This window comes from Heterocephalus glaber, unplaced genomic scaffold (genome assembly GCF_053883595.1).
Source record: "Heterocephalus glaber isolate CG9 unplaced genomic scaffold, H.glaber_assembly_v1.0 deba00001666, whole genome shotgun sequence".
NCBI lineage: Eukaryota > Metazoa > Chordata > Mammalia > Rodentia > Bathyergidae > Heterocephalus > Heterocephalus glaber.
The window spans coordinates 15,069,948-15,094,019 of record NW_028258406.1 but is presented as its reverse complement, the minus strand read 5'-3'; the positions used below and the strand labels follow the sequence as shown (position 1 = coordinate 15,094,019).

General features: G+C 39.3%; 1 long non-coding RNA gene and 1 other non-coding gene across 3 annotated transcripts; one reads left to right on the top strand and one right to left on the bottom strand.

The window, feature by feature from the left end:
- Positions 1 to 255: 255 nt before the first annotated feature.
- On the bottom strand, positions 256 to 22,709 carry LOC110348996 (uncharacterized). 2 transcript variants are annotated; one of them, XR_015445885.1, is made up of 4 exons: positions 21,438 to 22,709; positions 19,619 to 19,681; positions 10,274 to 10,364; positions 256 to 1,682 (listed from the first exon to the last, which is right to left on the bottom strand). It is a non-coding gene; the product is annotated as an uncharacterized LOC110348996 (long non-coding RNA). The 2 variants fall into 2 exon arrangements; XR_002394651.2 differs by lacking the exon at positions 256 to 1,682 and adding an exon at positions 4,597 to 6,010.
- Positions 22,710 to 22,790: 81 nt separating this feature from the next.
- Trnae-uuc (transfer RNA glutamic acid (anticodon UUC)) lies at positions 22,791 to 22,862 on the top strand. Its single transcript has one exon. It is a non-coding gene; the product is annotated as a tRNA-Glu (tRNA).
- Positions 22,863 to 24,072: the final 1,210 nt, after the last annotated feature.

Sequence of the window (24,072 nt, the reverse complement as noted above, 5' to 3'; positions counted from 1 at the left end):
CCTTGCACTTGTGAGGTAGGCGGCGGAACCGCTGAGCTAAATCCCTGGCCCTCTTATTGCTGATTTTATCAACATTTCAGAGATATGAAAGCATCATATGATTGTTTACAAGTAGTATCTTTTATAATACTCTTCTTTGTTGTAAAGTGATTTCAAGGCCAGAGTAAACTACATAGACCTTGTCTCAAAAAACAACAACAACAAAAAAAGACCATGAAAGGTAAACTTAAAAAAAAACTGGTATTCTGATATTGTTATTTCTTGTATTCCTTCACTTTTGGGATTCTGTAGTTATTTTTAAATATATTTCAAGGGATTTGGAATAAAAGAGGAAAAGTTGTCAACTGTTTTAATACAGTTTCATTTGTTATACAAGTATTTCTCTTTTTGGAGCAATCATCTTTGTTTAAAATATTTTTCTCCTTTTAATGACTTTTTATAAAAGCATTTAATTTTGGAAAATTTCAAACATATAAAAAAGTATTCAAAGTAATGTACCCCTTCAAATCAACAAATGCCTTCAATACCATATCAGTCTGTGGCTAGTCTTACTTTCATTTCAATACAGTTTATCCATTTCTCTCCACCTACCCTCCTCTGCCTGAGACTATTTTGAAGCAATTATTTCATCCTCATATATTTCAGTATGTAGATAAAGGTTTTTTTTTTTAAAAAAAAAACCCATATCTTTAAGGGTTTATAATTGCTTGATAATGTCAACCATCCAGTCAAACTAAATTCTCGTAATTTTCAAAGATAATATAGTTGAGATTATCTTGTAGCATTTGTACCTTGCTTTGTATATCAGAAGAGTCATATATATTAACACTATGCTTTGGACACATTTAAAAGCGGAACTCATTCATTTTATTTACCAACACTGTTACCTTCCTCTTTTCCATTAAATTATAGACATTTTGAATTCTGAAACAGGGATGAGAGGCTGACTGGCTACCTATTTTGAAATAATTTACTGTAAAAGTGGTAGCATTCCTGGCTGCAGCTGAGAGCAGATACTGGGTGGGAGAGGAGGTAAGGGAAGCCACACGGAGAACAGGTTGAGGCAGTTTTTCTTGTGATGGTCTTTGAAACTCCAAGGCTCATACTTTTTTTTTTTTAAGCTCTTGAAAGTTAGGCCATTCATTCTTTTGTTCCTGATAAATAAGGTTGGAACAGACAGAAAGGTCACTTTAAGAGAGAAACCAGGGAAACTGGAAGAAACAACTGCTTTAGGAGCCAGACTTGGTCCAGTACAGTCACCTATAGCGTAACTGCAGACTTCTTGCGGGGAAGTGGACAGAGAACTTGATGATGGCTGCCTCAAAGTTGAGAAAGGAGAAAATTGACAAATGTGAATAAATATAGTAACAAGGAAAATAGATACTCAAAATGTACCGAGACCCCAAATAGAAAATGTGTTTAGAGCTGTTGCTGTGGACTGTACCCTACAGGCAGTGTGTGTTGTGCAATACCAATTGTGGTGAAAGCTTGGAGCACTTCCTGGTTCTTCTCATAAAGAAAGGGACAGATGTCTCCTGCTGATCTGTAGCCAGTCAACTTAAATCAGTCTTTGTACACCCAGGAGAAAGTATAATGTCTTCGTTTGATTTCTGTAGGTTGTGTAACAATTTCCAAATTCCAGTTCCAGCCAATCCTCAGCTCCTGGGGAATGCCACCATTTCCTGTTCACAAAACATTGCTGTTTAGCAGCTATATGCTTCTCTGATTATTTTTCTGTTTTTATTTAGTTTTTAAAGCTAAGTTACAGGCTTTATTTACATTTCATCAGTTTTCCACAAATGTCCTTTACAAAGATTCAATCTGGTACACCACATTGCATTTAGTCATTGTGTCTCATTACTTGGTTTTTAGTTTGGGGTATTTTTTTGTGCATGTTATTATAAAAATGCAAATCAGTAGAATATAAATGGGAAAGTGAAATTTGTTCTACCCTATTTTATTCCTTTCACATCATATTCCCCAGAGATACTGTTAACAATCTATATTTCTATATTTTGAAAATGTATATATATTTATAATTATTTAAATAGAAAATTCATCATAAACATTAGTTTGCAATTTATCCACTTGACCGTGTCTCGTATCTGTACATGTGTATATAAATACATGTGTGTATATATGCATGTATATATTTTTACTTTTTTGTGTATTTGAAGTACTGGGGATTGAACCTAGGACCTTTGCATTGCACTACATCTCCAGCTCTTTATTTTTTATACAGAGTCTTGCTGGCCTGAAACTTTTTTTTGTTGTTGTTAAATTCTTTTATTGGTACATTTTAGGTATACAGCCCAATTACATTTCTCATTGGGAACTGTACCTTTACATAATACATCTTGGTTCTTATTTTTTCCCCATTCCTAGCCCTCCCTTCACCCCCTCCACCCTTCCCTATTTACAAAGACTTTATTTCCATTTTTTCCATTTCTCAGCATTTTTCCTTTCCCTTCTTTCCTTTCCCTTGCCCCTCCCACTACCCCTACCCCTTTGGACCTTTTCTTCCTATTTTGCATTATCGATCATTCATTCTAATCATTGGTACATTTTAGGTATACAATATAATGACATTCATCATTGGAAATTTGCACCTTTACATAATCTCTCTTGGTTCTTATTTTTCACCCTTGCCCAGCCCTCCCTTCAACCCCTCCATTCCTCCCTATTTACAAAGATTTTATTCCTATTTTTTCATTTTATATTAATCCCATTCCCTTCTATCCTTTCCCCCAGCCCTCCCACTTCCTTCCCCTTTGCCCCTTTTCTTCCTATTTCACATTACCTATTATACATTTTAGTCCTTATTTACACTCTCAGTTTCTCACACCACAGAAACCATTTGGTATTTATACATGTGTGTCCTATTTATTTCACTTAAGAGCATGGCCTCAATGTGCATCCACTTAGCTATAAATATCTCTAATTTCTCATTTTTTATGGCTGAGTAGTACTCCATTTTATAAAAAAACCACATTTTCTTTATCCAGTCTCCAGTTGATGGGCATTTGGGCTGTTTCCAAGTTTTAGCTATCAAAAACTGCCCTGCTATGAACATGTGTGCACATATATCACTGTGGTATGATTCTTTTAATTCTTTGGGGAAGATCCTCCCAGGGGAATAGCTGGGTCAAATGGGACTTCCAGTCCTAGTTCTTTGAGGTATCTCCATACTGATTTCCACAGTGCTTGCACCAGTCTACACTCCCACCAGCAGTGGAGCAGGGTTCCTCTTTCCCCACAGCCCCGCCAGCATTGGTTATTGGTTGATTTCATGATAGCAGCCATTCTTTCTGGAGTGAAGTGAAATCTCAGCGTTGTTTTCATTTGCATCTCTCGAATGACCAGTGATGTTGAACATTTTTTCATGTATTTATTTGCTATTTCTACTTCTTTGTCTGAGAAATGTCTGTTCATTTCAGATGCTCATTTTTGGAATGGGTCTTTAAATTTGGGAGGTCTGATCTTTTTAAGTTCTTTATAGATTCTAGATAGCAGATCTTTGTTTGAGGAACAGCTCATGAGAATTTTTTCCCACATTGTGGGTTGTCTCTTCACACTGCTGGTGGTTTCTCTTGCTGTGCAGAAGCTTTTTAATAAGAGATCCCACTTGTTGATTGTTTGTGCTAGTTCACGGGCAGCTGAGGTTTTGTTCATAAAATCTTTTCCTACACCGATGTCTTCAAGAGTTCTACCTAACCTCTGTCCAACTGGTTCAGAGTTCCTATTTTAATACTTAGATCTTTAATCCATTTTGGTTTTAGTTTAGTGCATGGCGAGAGATATAGATCTAGTTTTAATCTTTGGCAAGTTGAAACCCAGTTTTTCCAGCACCACTAATTAAAGAGGCTATCTTTCCTCCAGTGAGGGTGTTTGGCTCCTTTGTCGAAGATGAGATGGCTGAGTGTGTCTGGCATTGTTTCTGCATCTTCTAATCTGTTCCACTGGTCCTCAGGTCTGTTTCTTTGCCAGTACCATGCTGTTTTTATCATAGTAGCTTTGTAGTATGGTTGCAGGTTGGGGATTGTGATACCCCCTGCCATGTCTCTGTTACCTAGAATTGCTTTTGCTATTCTGGCTCTCTTCTTGTTCCAAATGAATTTTTGGATTGTTTTCTCAAGGTCTGTGAAGTATGCTGCTGGGATCTCAATTGGAATTGCATTAAATCTATATAGCAGTTTTGGAAGTATGGCCATTTTCACTCTATTAATCCTACCCAGGAGCAGGGGATGTCTGTCCATTTTCTGATATCATCTTCAATCTCTCTTTTCAGAGTGCTATAGTTTTCAGAGAAGAGGTCTTTGATTTCTTTTCTTAGGTTGATTCCTAGGTATTTCAGTTTTTTGGATGCTATTGTGAAAGGAATTATTTGCCCTATTTCTCTCTCAGTGAGTCTGTCATTGGTGTAGAGGAAAGCTATTGATTTTTGTGTGTTGACCTTGTAACCAGCTACTTGACTGAATTTGGTTATTAAGTCTAGAAGACTTTTGGTGGAGTTCTTGGGGTCTTCTATATAGAGTATCATGTCATCTGCAAATAATGACAATTTGACTTCTTCATTACCTATCTTTATTCCTTTTATTTCTTTCTCTAGTCTAATTGCCATGGCTAATGTTTTCAGAACTATATTGAACAAGAGTGGTGATAGTGGACATCCTTGTCTTGTTCCTGATTTGAGTGTGAAGGATTTCAGGTTTTGACCATTTAGCATGATATTGGCTGTTGGTTTTTCATAGATGGCTTCTATCAGTTTGAGGTAGAGACCATCTATTCCAATTTTTTGTAGGGTTTTTATCATAAATGCATGTTGGATTTTGTCAAATGCTTTTTCTGCGTCTATGGAGATAATCATATGGTTTTTGTCCTTGGCTCTATTGATATAGCGTATTACATTGTTTGATTTGTGTTTATTGAACCATCCCTGGAAACTTGGGATGAATCCCACTTGATCAGGGTGTATGATCTTCTTGATGATCTTCTGCATTCTGTTTGCCAGTATCTTTTTAAGGATTTTTGCATCTATATTCATTAGTGAGATTGGCCTATAGTTCTCCTTTTCGGTTGGGTCTTTCTCTGCTTTGAGGATCAAGGTGATGCTTGCTTCCAGGAATGAATTTGGGAGTATTGCTTCCCTTTCAATTTCATTGAAGAGTTTAAACAGTAGTGGCAGCAGTTCCTCTCTAAATGTCTTGTAGAATTCAGCAGTGAAGCCATCAGGGCCTGGGCTTTTCTTAGTTGATAAGTTTTTAATTACATTTTCAATTTCATTGGTTGATACTGGGTTGTTAAGAATTTTTAGGTCTTCTTCATTCAACTTTGGTAATTCATATGTATCTAAGAATCTGTGCATTTCTTCTGTGTTTTCCATCTTATTGTTGTATAGGTTCTGGAAGTAGGTATTGATGATCCTCTGGATTTCTGCTGGGTCTGCTGTGATTTCACCCTTTTCATTCTTAATTGCATGGATTTGTGGCCCGCAACTTTGATTCCTCCTGCTTCAGCCTCCTGAGTAGCTACAATTGCATCACCTATGAAGAAATCTATTTCCGGGGCCAGAGATTTATCTCAGTGGTGCCGTGCCTGCCTTGTAAGCACAAGATCCTGAGTTTGATCCCCCATATCAGAAAAAAAGTTATTTCCAGTTTTTCTCTAAAGTTATTGGTATCGTAGTGAACAGTGCTGAATACACAAGTGAAATACACTGTGTCTGTATGTGTGCCTATCTGAATATTTTTGTAGTATGGTCTGAAGATCAAAAGTCAAGTGGCCTTTAAAAGGCTTATCAAATTGCACTCATTAAAAGTATATTTTAAAAATTCCTTGAGACTTGAAGCTTGTGAAATTGAAACTTCATAATTCTAAGATATTAACTTCCCCTTTCAATCTCATTCTTTTATGAATGCACAGTAGTTTTCCAAAGGTTACAGGATGTTTGATCTCATCACTATAACAGTTAATGGAAAGGCGTCCTTGATCTTGCATTTTCCGGAATTTTCTAAGATGGTAGATTGAAAATATACATATGTCAGTCATTAGGAATTAACTCAGTACTTTTTCTGTAGTCTTAGTAACTATTGGTCATTCTTGCTATAGCCTCTGTCATGTCTGTGATTATTTTTTTGCAGAATTAAATGAGGTAATATTTATAAAATTATGTGAGATATTATCTGAAATAGCACAATCTCTGCCACAGGACTTAATGCCCAGTGCATCTTGATCCCTTGTCTCACCACCTTGTCCTGAGTGTTGGCTCTGTCTAAAGTTGCATGGGTGGTACTGTAAGTTCTTTCCCCACTATGTCCTTGCTCTCTTCCAATTCTTTCTTATAAATAATCCTTTATTGTCTGTTCCATCCCTCAGTTCACATTTTTTTTTCCCAATTTTTTTTATTAGTACATGTCATATCTAATTATTGTCATCAATAAGTTATTTTGAAACCCTGGTGATTTAGAAAACTAAAATGTCACCAATGTTTTTGTATTAAAAATAGAATTTATTTATATTAATCTGTAAATGCATGTGTAGTGTTTTTAAATGAATTTATGTTTAAATTTTTTGTTTTAATTTCCAGTGCTTCTTTAGCCTTCTAGGATATTAATCTACATAAACAAAAGATGTTAAATATCTTAATCATTTTTAAGAGTGAGAAGAAGTCTTGTAACCAAACATCTGTTACAACATATGACATGTTGAATTACGAAGATCCATAGTAGAAACAACCATGTCCATTGTTATCAAGTGCACGTTATTCATGCCTTGTGTCTATGCTTCACTTGGTTATTTGACAGTAAGTCTTGATTTCATCTCTTTACATAGTCATTTACTTCTTCTCTGAATACAACCACTTGGTATTTACACATAATTATAATTTATATTCTCATTTATCTCAAGTATTAATAATATATATTATTTTATAATTCAGTACGTCCATTGTGTGTTGCAACGGATGTACTAAATGTGTCCATCTGGCTGATGATCTTAACTGAGGCTTAGCTTTAGGTTAGGGCTTATATCACAAGCATCCTGAAAAATCATGCTAGGGTTTATTTTCCAGTTAGGTTTTATTTTCTTGGAAATATGGTATTAACCTGGACTCAAACTGTAATGCTAGATGTTTATTTGTATGGTATTGATAAATAATTGTCTGGTAAAGAGATACATTATTTTTCTGTGGTAGAAAAGAAGGGAAGGAAAGAAGTGGTTACATTATTTTTAGCCTTATAGGATATTAACCACTTTAGTGCCTAACTTTGTAATCATATCCCATCATTCTTTTCTGTCATCTTAGGGCGGGTCCCTTATTAAAAAGTTAAATCTTTTGAGCTGTATATATTACATCTTTTTGTCTTTTTGAAAACTCTTGACAGGTCATGAGAATTTCTTTTCATTTGTGCACTTACCAATGTATTGCACCTCCCACCCCCACTCCATGCTGGGGATTGAAGTCATGGCTTCACACATGCTAGGCAAGTGATCTACCACTAAGCTATAAATCTTTTAGCTGGCTTTACTGATACATGGGATGGGCCAGAGTACAAGACAGCGTAACTTAAAACAAGTTAAATGTTTCCTCAGTTCAACTGGGCCCTCCTTGCCATTCAGGTGCTTCAGGATGAAGTGAGACTGGAAGAAGGACCACGTAGTGTCCATGCTTCCCTCTCCATATTCGTATGGTACTGGCTGGGGAGGGAAGCCTTTCCTTGCAGGTCCAGTAGCCCTCAGTCCAGAGCAGCCGAACTGGGCCCCCCAGTGTTAGGTTTTGCAAATGTAGCAGACCTTCCTATCACAGCAGAGAAAATACTGATGTTGCTTTGTTGGGTGAGAGAATGGTTTGTTTGTGTGTTTATTATTTTTCCATTTCCCCAACACCAATGAACCCATGCGTTTTTTCATATTATTATTTATTATTGGCCATTGTATTCTGTGTATTGTTTATCTAATTCTTTACTTTCCTATTGGATTGCTTGTAGTTTTCTTTTTGACTTGTCCAAACACTTTGCTATAGGTCTCAATTTTTTGTTAAATATTTCATTCTCTCATTAATGTCTTAACTTTTGGTGAGATTGGAACTACTCCTGTTTCTTTGATGGCTTTAGGCCTTAGTGTCATCCCCCCAAAAATATTTTTCTCTAATATTTTTGTAATATTATATTTTAGGGTTTTTTGCATATAACATGAGACAGAAATTTGTTACTTTTGTAAAAAGTGCCTATTTATGGAACTGTGCAAGAGGGCCTCAGGCATTTTTTTGCTCTAATCCTCTACTTCCATAGATAAAATCATTTATCTTCTTTTTTTTCTGTTGTTCCAGGGATTGAACTCTGAGGCAAGCAGCAGAATCACTGAGCTAAATCCTCGGCCCGAAATCATTTATCTTTTTTTTGGTACCAGGGATCGAACGAACTCAGGTCCTTGCGCTTGCGCAGCAGGTGGTATTTATCTTCTTGATACTGCCTTCCAGGTTTTGTGCTCTGCAAAAGGATCTCCTCTCCTCTCCTCTCCTGTCCTCTCCTCTCCTCTTCTCTCTCTCTCTGTCTCTCTCATACCATACCATAGGAAATAATCCATTATTATTATGTAGTTTTATAGATTGTGATTTCTTCTTGATATATTCTAGGGCCAAGTAACTTAAGGCCACCTTTTCTTCTTTGCTATCCTCTGTTCCATTTCCTAAAACTACTGAAGTTGTTTGTTTGTTTCATTGGAGTGGTAGGAGCAATCATTAAATGAATTCAGATTTTACGTAATCAGATTGCCAGCCCTAACCATAAATTGTCTGAAGATATCCTAACCAATAATTAGGCCTTTTAAAAAATGTTAAAATGGCCACTGATTTTTTTTCTCCTCCCTGGGTCTATGACCTTCTTATGTCTTGATAAAAGTAAGTCATATACAGCAATTGCTTAAGAACTTAAATTACAGATGAGCTGTATAAATCTCAGGATATGGGAAAGTCCTAAGATGGGAAACTTTTGAAAATGATTTTGGATAGTAATGAATCTAAGATAATACCTGCTCTTTTTAGCTTTGGAAGGGTTTTCTGTTTTTAAATGAGATTGTCTTAATTTCTCCCATTTGTATACTTATTTAAAACAGTTCTGAATTACTATAATAGAAAATCTATTTCTTTTCAGATACAGAAAGAAAAGTTCTGAATTGGGTACAGATTTTACAGGACTGGACACTTTTTTGATATTTTAAAACTTGGGGATGCTTTCCAGAACAGAATTTCAGGCCGGAGTTAAAATAACAAGACTTGAATTTTGTAACCATTTATTAAATATACACTTTGTGACTATCATGATATGAGACTGAGACAGACATTTATCAATAAATGTCAAAATAGGAAATCTTTTTTGAAAGACATTATCTTAAAATCAAAGAGCTAAGAAAATGGAAGCTATCCATCAAATTATGTACAGTAAGTACTTGATTTACGAACATTCGAGTTGCAAACTTTCACAGATACTGTATGAATGGACCTCACATTATGAATGCAGATGTGAACAAATTGTGTAAGTAGCTCACATGTCTGCCGGACAATGTCACAGTTTTGCTGCTGTGTGCTTACTGTACAGTGCAATAATGTACAGTAATACAGTACTTACTGTATTTGTGTGTGTTTGGTTTTTTTATGCTTTACATTGTATATTTGTGTCAAAGGTCTGTAAGACTCACTTTGTCAGACTTACAAATAAATCTGACTTACAAACCTTCTCCCAGAATGGAACTCTTTCATAAGTGGGGGACTTACTCTACTGAATTTGAGGGTTGGGTATTTAGCTCAGTGGCTCCTCCCCTGCCTCGAAAGCACAAGGTCTTGAGTTCAATTCCCAATACCAAAACAAACAAACAAACTAAAAACAGCTATGTATTGAATTTGGCTTGAATAGCCTGAGGTAGTTATTACCCTTAATTAACTGGCAAGAACAAATGGCATTTGGAAATTAATTGTCAGACACTATATTGCTCTGATATAGAACCATGGATTCAAAACCAGGCTGATCATCTGAATTATAGTTTCACAAATCCTGCCCTGAGAATCTGATTTTTATAGATACTAAAGTGTGGTGGAAGAATATTTTAACACTCCCTAGGTGATGAGAATGACTAGACAGGTTAGGGAACCATTGACGTAGACCACTGTGTGTACACAGAAGCCCATGCAGGGTTTCTTGCTTATTAAATCAGGTTGCTGGGTCCCACCTCTCAAGTTTCTGATTCAAAGATTTTGAGTGGGGGCTGAGAACATACATACCTAATGAGGTCACAGGAGTTGCCCTGTGCTGCTGGCTCAGGGACCACACTTTTGAGTACTGCTGACAGACCATCTCCAAGACTCAGGACACCTAACAAAGAAACAACAAACTGAATTCCACGGTAAGGTCTTCAGTTTTGATGGCTCGAGCTTTTGCACTTTTTAAAAAACATGATACACTGTGTAATTTTTCTCCCCTCTGGAGTGAGTTTTAATTAATTGATGGACCTGTGTAGATTTTGAGTAGAAAGAAGACAGTGGTTGCTGACTAGGAAGATTGGTAGTGTGATGGGAGTAACCCAAGAGTTGTGTAATTTGGGCTAAATTTCCTGCTTTTTGACCTTGGTTGGATTGGGATGTTTCCTCACTGTGTTTCCTTCTGCTAGGAGGCTTTGCTCTTCTCTGCACCTGGAAAACTCTTCCGTTTCCCTTATTGTCTTATTGTTTGCTGAAGCCTAGGTCCCTGGTCAATCATCACTTCCTCAGGAAACCTTTCCTGACTTGCCTAAGGGAGTCAGGTCCTCCATTTATACATATTCAGCACCAAGTCCTACCTTCTCAGCAGTTACCACAGTTGCAGTGTTATACAATGGTACCTCCGTTCATGAATGCTTTTGTTTACTTGCAATTTGATTCACAAACAGAAGCATTTGGCAAAATTTTGTTTTTGTTTGTGAACTCTGCATCAGGTGATGAACATGACGTGGCCATCTTTCCTGCATGAACATGTAACCATCTTTTCTATAATCATGGAATGAATTAAATGCGTGAACCCAGGTTCCACTGTGTTTACTTGTGTGTTAATTTGATTTGTCTCTTTCTACTCCACTGTAAAGTCTGTGCCTTTATTGTGTAAAAAGACATATCTGTTTGTGTTTTCTGTTATGTTCCAGCTTCAAGCACTGTCTGGTATTTAGTAGTTGAATGAGCAGCAATGAATGGGGTCAGAGCAGCCAAGGGCAATATTAGTCAGTTTTCCATTTTGATAATGAAATTCCTGAAGCTGTATAATTTAAAAGGTAAAGAGGTTTATTTAGTGCACAATTTTAAGGTTAAAGAGCATGGCACCAATGCTGGCTCAGCTCTGTTGAGGACCTCCTGGTTGCTAACATACAGTATAGCAGGAATACATATGAGACAGAGCGATTCATAAAGACACAATGGCACTAAATGGAGGGGGCCACTCAGACTTCTGCTGAGTGGATGCTGGCCAGTTAGTGCTGGTGTCTTGGTGGTGGGGTGGGGTGAGGGGGAGGTGGTGGTGATAAGCTGGTTCAGGAATTGCTGGAAAAACCATAAGCAACTGGTGCTGGTGTAGCCAACTGCTGGTACTAAATGAGGTGTTATAGTCATGGTCATCCTCACAGGACTAGGAAGCCAGTAGCTTCCCTGTATTCCTCCATGTCCCCTGTCTGCATGGATTAGAGATCCAGCCCCAACCTCACAGAGGATAGAAATAACCAGCAGGAGCTTTTAAAAGCCTGTTTAGGGCTGGGGATTTAGCTCAGTGGTTCTGGTGCCTTCCTCACAAGCGCAAGGTCCCAAGTTTGACCCCGGATAACAAAAAAGCCTGTTTGACTAGAGGTTAAAAAGTGAGAGGAGGGAATGATCCATGACTGGGAGGCAGGTGGGGAGTTGTCTGAGGGTCTTCAGCATTAATTTGAACATGTTATCTTCCTTTGGGTGAGGAAGGGGAGTAGCTATGGAGAGCTGACTTGGAAATCCTGTGGTATTATATTATTACTCAGCACTACAGGTGATTACCTGGCCTATTTTTCAGGGTATGCTGGATGGAGGAGGAAGAAACATGTTGTCACAATCCAGGCAGATAGGCCCGTTAACAGCATTATTAGATTGCATGCAATTTTATGGGCTTGTCATAGAGCGTGTACAGATTCCTGTGTCAGTCTCACCCTGACAGTGACTGATATATTTAAGAAATAAAGCACAACAGCTATTTGATTGTATCTCACCCACGATCCGTGGCCCACATGACTTTAGTATGTGAGCTGATTTGTAAGCTCTAAAGCCTGATGCAAACGAAAAGTGGTGTTTATTATTTGCATTCCCTCTGGACCTTACCTGAATTCCAGGGAGGTGATGGATTTAATTCAAGAGAGGATCAGAGGCGAGAAAGAACAGGGAGCAAAGCTCAGAGTTTATAAAATTAATGGAGTGGTTTTACATTCTTAAGATTTGGTGTTGGCCCTCCTGACTACACTTTTTGAATCCAGAATTTGAATCCAAATAAACTACACAAAAATTTCAACAGAAAGTAAAATAGTTTGTGTATTGTTTCTATTTTAGAACAGTGATACGTAAGACTGTATAAATATATAATTTATATAATACTATATAAGTGAAAGTTTTATAATGGGCAGTTTTTTTAAAAAATCCATTTATTTATTTTTTAATCCATTGATTTTAATTGGATGGATCTTAACTATGGTGCTAGAACTGGAGGATGGACAAAAATTTGGGCCACATCAAGCATTCATGGTGGATAATTGCAGATTTGAGGTGTTCCAGAAGTTGATTTTGATCTATGGTTTTTCTTGCTCATTATATTTATTATGTAATTATTGTCATCATGGGATACTGTTATATTAGCCCTTATTATACCCAGGTTATTTTGTAGTTTTGATTGTGAATATGGAAAGTCTATTTCATTCTTGTTATTACCATGTGGCTTTTAGTTTAATAGTTATAATAAGTGGGAATTTAATTTAATTAGTGACTATGTACAGTTGTCCCTTGGTATCTAAGAGGGACTGGTTTCAGGACCCCTGTGAATATCCAAATCTGCACACATTCAAATCCCTTGTACAAAGTTGTAGAATTTGCATATAGCCCATGCACATCTTTCCATGTACTTTAAATCATTTCCAGACTACTTGTTATATCTAATACAATGTATATTTGCATATAAGCCATATACTTCCTCTCATATGCTTTAAATCATCTCTGGATTACTTATAACATCTAATATAATAAAGATGCTATGGAAATAGTCATTGTATTATTTAGGGAATAATGACAAAATTTTAAAAAACTCTGTACATGTTCAGTACACACACAACTTTCCCCCTGAATATTTTTGATCCACAGTTGGCTGAATCCACAGATGTAAAACCCACAGTCATAGAGGGAGATATATATATATATATATATATATATACACACACACACACACATATATACGTATATATGTGTGTGTATATATATGTATATAGTGGAGCCTCAAGTTACAACTGTCCTGACATATGAACAACTTGGGTTAGGACCGGAATTTTAGTTTTAACTTATGAACAAAGTCTTGAGTTATAACCTGAATACAGGTCACTTATGCTTCCAAATGGTCTCAGAAACAGATTTAACCCTTAAAGAGTCCTGGAAGGAACATTACAATATCCTTTCCTTTGTGGAGTTAATTAAGAAATCCTGGGCCAATGTCTCTCTAAGGACACTGAGATCTGCCTGTATACAGAAGAGAGAATTTGAAGGCTGTGTAGGGGAGCCTGAGCCTTCAATTGACCAACTTGAGTTACAACCAGCCCTCTTGAATGAATTGAGTTCATAAGTCAACTGAATTCAACTGGGATCCATGGCGATCACTTTTTTTTTATAGCAAGCAGTACCACTTTTTTATAGTAACAGAAAACAGACTAAGACAATAGGTTATCTGAAACTCTTCCAAATAGTTGACTGGAGTTGCTCTCAATTTTGCTAAGGTGTAGCTTGGTCATCAATCATTCAGAACCATTGACTAAAGACTTTTCTATATGTGGCACTATCCTCAACAGTTGGGAAATGGACATAGTCACTATTATTTTTGTCAATACCCTATGATGTAAATAAATAAATAAATAAATTACATTTAAATATCTGGAAAGAAAAGGGGAACTGGGGCATTTTGGCCTATCAGGCACTGCATAGAGGTAATTTCAAAGTAGCTTTAAATGTAAAGGAGACATCTTGCTCAAGTAAGCAAGGTAGGATGGTTGTTACAGTGAAGAAAAGGTGAAGGAAAGATTCAGCTTTGAGGGGCCCAGGCTGGCGAGTGGAAGGAGGGATTGAGAAGATGGATTGTGTGTTGTCCTGAAGAGGAGCTCTGAAATGTCAGGCACACTGTTGACCCTCTTGAGAAGGAGAAACTGAGTACTCAAATGGACCAACTATAGACCTGTGATCCATGACCTGCAGCAGCCTGCCCAGGAAACCAGCCCTTTACCTATCGCCAACAGCTCAGGAAGTCAGCCTGCTATAAGTCAGACTTAGAGTAAGTCACACACCTAGTTCTAGTAACAATCCAGAAGCTAAACAGTAATGTCTGTAATGGGTCCAGATGTCTAGGACTTGATTGATAACTGACTTTCCCTAAGTTTTGTCCTCATTTCCGTCTTAGAACCAACCAGAGAAAAGGAAAACATACCACAAACCAATGCCACAGGCCGTCCCCTTCTAGATACCTACTTCCAGTTTCCTCATGCAAAAGCCTCTAACAGAGGAAGCCTGAAACCTTCCCCTGCTTTCCACTGTAAAGCATTCTCACTCCTCTGATGCCTTTGAGTCTCTGGCCAAACCCAAATGATGGTGGCTGACTCATTGCCATAGTGAGCTCTGGCTGAATAGCCTTTGGGTTTCTCATTGGCTGGTCTTCTTGGTTACCATAGGAATGCTGCTGCTGCTCATTCTGATTCTGCTGCAAAGCCTCTCCCTTGCATCTCTGCTTCTGCCTTAACAAGCATTGCTTGTTCTTGGCTTTCCATTTTACTGAGGGAAATAATAGAAGGAGATGGGTTAGCCACAGTGCATGTGGGTTTCTGCTTTTTGAGGGTCACTAGGAAATGCTGTTTTTTCCTGTAGGTAAAGTAGAGCACAGGTGCCAATAGAGTAAGCTATGGTAGGGACATATCAGCAGGAAGCAGCTCTTGGTATGGAATCTTGATTCATAAAACCCTAATTCCTTGGGGTGCAGGTGAAATCTCAGTGCCCTGGTCTAAGTCTTCAGTGCTGCCTACTCTAGGAACTTCCACTGTCACCACACTGGGCTGTGCCACCTCCCATCAGCATGTCTTCTACATACAATTGTCATGCCTGGCCTGAATGAAACCTTTGCGAGCAAACAGGCTGCTCTCAGCAAACAATAGGCTATTCTCAGTAAACAGGAAAGATGGCCATAAAGAAAATTCAGGATGAAGTATACAATCTCTTCAGCATTGAGAAGTTCAGTAATTGTCTGCACACCTATGCTGGCCATCCTTGGACGCTCTGTCATAAACATTCCTTATGATAATAGTCCCCTTTTCAAGACCTATATAAGCCTAAACCCCTTCCCAGCTAGCTATAGATATTTATCCCTTGATGTAAGCCCATCCACACATGAATGTAATAAACTTGGCTCTTCCTAGCTAGCTGCTGAGATTTGCCCCCAATTTCAGTCTATTTTCACTGGAATAAACCTTTTTTCTCACAAAGTTTGTCTCCGAGTGGCCTCAGATGTGCTGTTTATAACAATAATCTTCCTTGGTTTTGCTCACATTATACCCTCATATGCTATGCTGTCTCCACTACTACACTGACCCAAAGATTCCTAATTGTTAAAATCCTACCTGCCTTTTGACATTTCTGTGATTGCCCTTCCTAGAAATGATCTTTCACCTCTCGATGCTCACAGTGGTCACTGCCTATACCACTTAGAGTGCTCTTGAATGCAGTCACCTGTGAAGCTGTCTCCATTCATTTTTTTGTTCAACAAGTATTTATTGAATGTCAAGTCTTGCTCAAGGCAGGGGATATAGCACTGAGCACAATGGCAAAATATATTTGTGCTCCATCAGAAAGACAGACAACAAGCAAGATAAATATGTAAAACACATAATGTGTCAAATATCTGTAAGTTTTAATGAGAAAATATAAAGCAGGAAAGGCAGGTTATGGAAATTCTAGACAAACAGGACAGGGGAGGTGTCTTAAGTATTTTTCTCATTGCAGAGACAAAATACTCAAAGTTAAAGGAGAAAAGGTTTATTTAGCTCACAGTTTGGAGACATTTCAGTTCATAGTTGGCTGGCTCCAAGGCAGGGTGGCATGGTAGAGGAACATTGCAGAGGAGAAATAGTTCATGGCAGGCAGAAGGCAGCAAAGCAGTGAAGTAGCAAAGAAGCAGCAAGTGATGATAGCAGCCCTCTTTCTGTCCCTTATATTCTATCCAGGCTACATGCCCTTAGGGTGGGTAACACTCATATGCAGAGTGTACATTCCCATTACCCACACCCAGAACTATGCCAAACCTATCAGTGGATGAATTTGGTAATCACACACTCATGATCCTAGCATTATACACTTTAGATCCAGCCACCTCTGAAAAGCCCCACTGATGACTGCATGTGGCTTTGGTGGGAGGACATCAAGACATAAGCCATTAAAAGTCACCAAGAAGACCATTGCTAAGGCTCTGACAAAGGTGAAGGAGCAAGCCATAAAGATGGTTCCTTGGTCTGGAAAGTTCTTTCTTTCCCCACACAAGTTCAAAGACCCTGAGGTGGGGTCTTGTTTAGAGAATACAAAGAATGACAAGGACAGTAGTGTGGCTGGAGCCCAGTGCAGGACAAAGAGGCAAGATGAGAACTTGGGGGAGGTAGTTGTTGTATAGGGCCTTGAAGAGCACAGCTGGGACTTTGGCTTTTATTCTGAGTGAGAAGCTGCTGGAGGGTTTTGAGGGGAAAAGTGATTTATTGGCTTTGTTTTAAGAGATTCCCTCTGCCAGATAATAGGCTTCAGGTTAGGACCCGGTGGGCCCCAGAAGCAGGAGTTAGAGATTCTTTGAGAGAGGGAAACTTTCATTTATTTTTGAACAAAAAAAAGGGATGATGGTGGCTTGCCAGAGAAATGGGAGAAGTGATGAAAATCTGGATGTATAAGATTAGATGTAGGGAGAGAGAGGGAGGGAGGGAGGGAGAGAGGGAGGGAGGGAGAGAGAGAGAGAGATTGATTCCAGAGTTTTTGGCTGGAACCAACTGGGAAAATTGAGCTCCCATTAACTGGAATGTCAAATAGGTTGTACCTTTAGAAGGATAGAGTGTCTTAAGCTTCATGAATCTTTGGGCCTGGTTTGTTGACTCCCTGAATCAATTAATCAGTGAACAATAGCAAAGTCCTTTCTGAGAGGAGAAATTAGAGAGGAAATTATGAGATTTCTATGTCTAGACAATTCTAAAGGCTTTGACAAAGGTGAGGAAGCAAGCCATAAAGATAGTTCCTTGGTCTGGAAAGTTCTTTCTTCTCTCACACAAGTGCAAAGACCTTGAGGTGGAGTCTTGTTTGGAGAAGTTCAGATGCTTGCCTTGAGTCATAGGACATGGTTTGAGAGAGGGAAACTTTCATTTATTTTTGAACAATCACAAAGGAGGCAAGACTTATGAAATATAGTAAATGATGAGGAAGAAGGCATTGGGGCAGATGACTTCTCCACGCCAATGTTGACATCTATGATGTCTTAGATCATGAAATGTCTATTTTCACCAATTTAAGAAGAGCCCAGCACATTCCTCCCTCACTCCAAAAGATATCATCAAGGTTCAGACTGTATACTGTCATTGTCGCCGGAGGGATTATCATTATTAATGACAGTCTCCTATTTTATTCAATATGCTCCTATTAGAAGAGGCACATTTATTAAGATATATGAAGACAATATTGAGTTCAGATTCCAGAGCAAAATGCATGGATATGAATTCTCCATTTGTGATTTATAAGTTGTCAGACTTTGAGCAAGTTACTTAACTGTTCTATATCTTAGTTCTCTATAAAATGGGAATAATATTTGCACTGATCTCATTAGGTCATTGTGAGGATTAAAGTGTTCAGAATTGTATTCAGCAGAGTGAATCCTATATGTGATAGCTATCATTTTTTATATCAAGCACTGTCAAATATATACTGGGTGCCATGATGAACATCGAACTTGACATAATCTCTGGTCATGGATCCATTGATGATAATTGAGACTGATTATTTCATAGGGAAGGAATAAAATGAGTTTAGACAATTCACTCAACTCAGAACTACTGGTGGGAAGTCCAAAAATGAATTAGAGTAAATTTAACCTCTTAGACAAGGCCAAAATTGATTTCCCCTTAGCATACAAGGGGCAAAACAAATTAATTGAATGTCTCGGAGGACCAGGATTTCAATATCTGAGCAATGGCAGCATGGAAAAAGAGGTCATCACAATGGGTAAGTTTTTAAGATGCCAGGCCACTGAGTACCTTGGATCACCATTACTGAAAGCGATCCTCCAAAAAATAAGATAAGCACATCTTACCCCACGTCTGAGCCTTAGTAGGAAAAAGAGATGAAGGTCAGTAGGATGATGGTCTGGCAATAGCTACTGTCAGACTGATGAAGAGAAAATCTGGGGGAAAAGAAAGAGTATATGTGTGGAATATTAGGAGACAGCCATGTGATTTCTTGTTCTAAGTTGCAGTTATTCAAATATTAAGATCATGGCCCTCTGAGATTCTCAATTTGCTTTGTAGCTTAGGTGCTAGGTAGAAATCAGGCCTATTCCTCTGAGATTTATTATGGAATAAATGAATGGATGAAGTGATCAATCACACAACCCTATACTAAGTGTTGAAAAGATTAATTCTTGAAGTATTATGTATGCTAATTGTTCTAGAAGCTGGGGATACAAAAGGATTTGAACCAGACTCTGCCATCAGAGAGCATACAGTCCACCACAGAGAAGGAAGCAGGGATATAAGATTGGTTCAGAGAAGGATAGAGTGGCCCACTGAATACAGAGTGAGGAGGTCAGGATGCTTGACTTGAGTCATAGGATAAAGAGGAGTTACTAGATTTGGGACAGAGGTGAGCAACAGAGTTATATGAACTAAATAAGCTCTTGAGGAAGCTCTGTCATCCCAGTGGCCTCTAGATCAGATCCAGTTTTAGAAACTGAACCTAGTGTTAGGCTATGAAGATTGACTCACTTTGCCCAGTGAGCAGGGGCTCTTATGTTACCCAGAAGAGCTCCGAGCTTAACCTTGTGCCATAGGCTGAGAGGCTATGCTGGCAAGAGCTCTCCTTGGGAGACTGGAATTTAATTGGTCTTTATTTCTGTTGCCCTTACAAAGATGACTCTTTGGCCCACTGAAATGGAAACCATCTTTAGCCCTAAATGACTGGCAAACACAGGCCTGAATCACACCCTACATCACTTTGGCTAATGTAGATGTTTGGCAAGTACAATATGTTTGAGGCTTTTTTCCAGTATCAAATGGTGGATAAAATAGGATAGCTGCCCAGAGAGAATCAGTCTGAGAAACGCAGTTCACTTACTGGTCTGGTTAAACTGCAAAAATTCTCTTGGCTCCTCATCCTCCCTGGAGCATTTTGTTCAGGCTGGAGAGTAAAAGGTGGCAACTGTTACACCGAAGTACAGCAGGAAGTATTTAAGTTAGATAAAAGGAAGGACTACTTGGCAGAATGATTGAGTACAGGACTAGGTTCCCAGAGGATTATGAAATCTGATTTTTATTCATAGACATTCCTATTAAATAACTAGTAAGAGTGGCAAGGCATAAGCTGTATCACCACTTTTAAAAGGTCTATGCTTTGGTATTTGGAAGAAATGGGATTTTCCAAGGGCCGGGGATTTAGCTCAGTGGTGCCGAACCAGGTCCTGAGTTCAATTGCCAGTGCCAAAGGAAAAAAAAGAAAGAAAGAAAGAAAGAAAGAAAGAAAGAAAGAAAGAAAGAAAGAAAGAAAGAAAGAGAAAGAAAGAAAGGAGAGTTCCCTTTGTAAAGGACTTGAGGAAGTTACATGGGGCTGTGCAGTTGGGGTCATATGTGGAAAGGAGAGTCAGGCAGAGCAAAGGGACTCATGAGGCAGAGAGAACATGGCAAGAGGGGCTGGCAGTGCCTGGCATGGAATATGGAAAGCTGGCCCCAAGGCTTGTCCAGGGAATTTAGCTTTTATTTAACAGACAACCAGAAGCCATATTTTTGCAGGGCTTTGGGCAAAAAGGAAAATAATAGAAACTGATCAGAGATGTGGAGCTTTGGGAATCATGGGTTGTTAGAGACTGAAGGTAACTTATGGTCTTGGAGTTCCATGTCTCTCAGAAAATAGTGCCATCAAAATCATCTCTAGGGTGAGGCTTGTTAAAATTCAGACTCCTAGGCCCTGAAGGCTTCATTTGGGAGTCCAGGGGCAGGTGGTGCTGGGGATGTGAATGAACAAAGCTACTGGTGATCCCGGTACTACTGGTCTGAGGCCAAACAATGCTATCTTCCTTGCAATGGGGCCCAAACAAGTCCAGTGAGAAAAAGTCAGCTCTAAAGTGCAAACCCAGGAAGCAGGAAGGTGACTCTGGACAGTAGCCGTCCAGTAGGAACTTCTGTCTTCCCTTTCTCCTTCTCTCCCTGCCCTAGAGCCTCCAAGAGAAGAAGGCCAAAGAAGTGAGAAGAGAATCAGGCCTGGTAAATATTTAACTGACACATCACTATTTTTTAACCAGCTCACCACTTCTCCAAGCAACTCCCCCCCCGCCCCCCTCCTTGTAGCATGTGCCAATTTCCATGGTGTGAATGCTCTCAGAGTGGCCATCTCAGGCTACTAATGTGATGTCACGGAACTGAGTCAGGAAGAGAAGCCCACAACTGGCTCTTGTGAGCCAGCAGAAGCTGGACCCGGCAACGTCTGCTTCTAGCGTGAAATCAATGCCCAAGCTGGGGGTGAGGTGGTTGGGTTGGAGATAGGAGAAAAATGATCCTTAATGGAGACAGTAAAACTAAAATTGAGTTATTGAATAGCATATTATCCTCAACTGTGTTTTATTACTGAGACCATAAAGGCTTTCTGTTCTTGCTCAAATTTTCTTCCAATGAAGAGAAAAATGGAACAAATTTCAGTTTGGGGAGAGTGTGAGACAAAAGTAAACTTGCATTTTGGTTACATCCTAAGGATGGTGTCCATCCAACAAAGTTACACTGAGAGACTTTTTTGGGGGGTGGTTGGGTACCAGGAATTGAACTTGGGACCTTGTGCTTGCGAGGCAGGTGGGGGCTACACTGAGAAATTTAACCTTTAAAACCAGTAAGACACTTTTAAAGAAGAATTACTACTACACAGAAATACAAAACTGAAAAGTACATACCAAATCTCTGGGTCCTTAAATTGGGAAGTATGCATGCCAAGTATCCTGTAGTTGATGAGGCTGGTTTTGGAAAGGATTTTTTTTGGTGTTCAAAGCAGATGTTCTCAAAAGGAAAGCAGCTGTTTATTTATTTACATAAATAAATACATGAAACTGTTCAAAGATTATACACCTTTAGGAAGATCCACCTAGAATGTGGATGAGACCTATCAACCTCACAGGTATACATACCATGAAAATTAAGTGGGCAAACACATTTGAAAGTGTCCAATATGCATTACAGGTTTGCAGTCAATCCTTCCAGTTTTTCTTTAGAGGGATCTTAAGTTTTGATTTTGTTGAATTGGTTCCCTCCCGCTAGGGAGCTTTATCTTGGCAGAGCGGTTTCTGCTTTGGATCTGTTCTGTGCGCCCCCTCTTGATGCTGAGGGTCACACTGAAGGGGCTTCAGTCAGAGGGGCAGCGAGTACTAAGTCCCCGTGGCATGTGGGGAGCAAGAGGGAGCTTAACTTTTAAAGGGGTTACAAAGTGTCTGTTGCTAGTGAAAACAACTGAGTACAGCTAAAGCCACAAGGTGCACGAAGAGACACAGCCCTTGTACGCTGCCCAGTCCGAATGAGTGGCTCTTTGTGCTTTCCTAATCCAAACATAAAGCTATGCTGAAGCATAAACTGCTCCCAATGAAACGCCGTTCAAGTCAAGGGAGGGTTCGGAAGCCACAAGGAATTTCCACCCATGGAAGCTACCTTCACAGACCACCACAGCCTGTTCTGAGGGACACAAATCCTGCCTTCAGCCGTCGAGTCAACAGAACCCGGAATGTTCCGGGCTTCCAGGCAGTCCTCAGTTCGGTTTCTGTTTCTTCAGAGAAAAGATCAACTTTCTAGGGACAGGATGGTGCCCGTGGCCAGTCTTGAGCAGGGCAAAGAGGAGGCCAGACGCCAGGGCAGGCTCAGTGGAGCTGGTGCACGGGTGCCGTCCCGGGAGCCGCTGGCCCAGCTTGGCCTCCGCCCGGCGGTCTGGGAAAGCCTCTACCCTTCCAACACCAGTCCCTTCGTACGCTGCAGGGGTTTTAGAGAAAAATGAAAAATGGCGCATCCAATCCGTGTCCACGTCATTGTCGACTTGGAATCTAGGACCAGGAGATCGGATTAGATTACAAAAGGGTCGGGTATACACCGAACAAGGATCGGGAGGTCCTGTAAAAGACGGAACAAAGCGAGGCCTTGAAGGGGTTAAAACCTGCACAGTAGGCACATGCGCAGAGAGAAGTTTCAGGTTGACAAGCGGGGCGGAGAGCGGAAGTCTTGGAGAAAGACTCAATTTGCTAGATCGCGCGTCACTTTTCGTCGTGTCCCACATGGTCTAGCGGTTAGGATTCCTGGTTTTCACCCAGGCGGCCCGGGTTCGACTCCCGGTGTGGGAACGCTAAATTTTTCAGGCAGTTTAGAAATTTGTTTGTGATGTGTTTTTAGAAAAAGCTGTGAACTCCTCACAGAGTGGCTGGAGTAGAACTACCCTACCCGGGATGTGAGCAGGAGGCAGGAGATAAAAGTTACTGGCAACAAAGAATGTGAAGCTAGCATTTGAATTTAGGATTTGGTGTAGAAGCAAAGGAAAGCAGGGACCAAGCAACTGTGTGCTATGATTGATATTCTTGCTGGTTCCTCAGCCTTACTTTCTACTTACAATGTGGATGTGGAGCAGACGACCAAAAACGAGCTCCTCTTTTGAAAGAAAAAGATTAAATTTTTGGATACTACGGGACTTTTAAGTTGTCCTTTGAGGACAGCAAGATTTCCAGAAAACACTTTAAAGCAGTGCAGTTCAGTAAACAATCTACTGAGATTGTCATTTTATTTTAAAAAATTATTTTATCAGTACATGTTTGTTAGACAAAAAGAATAGATTTCTCGTGGGATATTGATACATATATATTGCATCTTGGTCCTTTTTACTACTTCTCCTCCCTTCCTGCTTGTTTCCCCCCATCTCCAGGTCCCCTTGCTGATCTCCGCAAAGTCTATCTCCCTGTCAGTCTGCGATTAGTAGGAAAAGAGGAGAAAGAAAAATAAGTTATTACAAATATGTCCTCTCATGTCCTAATATATTCAACGTATTCTGACTTTTAAGAAAAACTTCCAGCATTCATTATATAACTAGAATTAGGAATCTCGGTATTGCTGTGAGATTAGTTTCTAAATGTTACACAAATAACAAAACAGCATCCTGTGCTCCAGGCGTTTATCTTGTTACCTGTCAAACATCTGCCAATAGGGAAAACCGCAGAGCGTTCAGGGTCACGTTTCTTCCCACTCGTGTTGTATTCTGAAGCTTCCCAGGTTCATTCCCAGACTGACATTAACACTGAGCAATGGCTGTGAAAACGACTTGGGTCCATATGACTTTGAAGTTTGCTTTCTTTTTAAAGTTCTTTATGAGTTTAAAGGACATAAAAATCATCCTTCATGAGAAAAGTTTTAGGCAAAATATATGCTCATTCAAAATTTCCAATAAAGAGCTTTGAGGATAAATCAATCGATCAGAAGGTAATCTGTGTTATTGAACCAAATAGGGCAGAGATGATTAGCAAATAAAAATCCTAATAATAGATAATATTTATTGAGCACTTACTA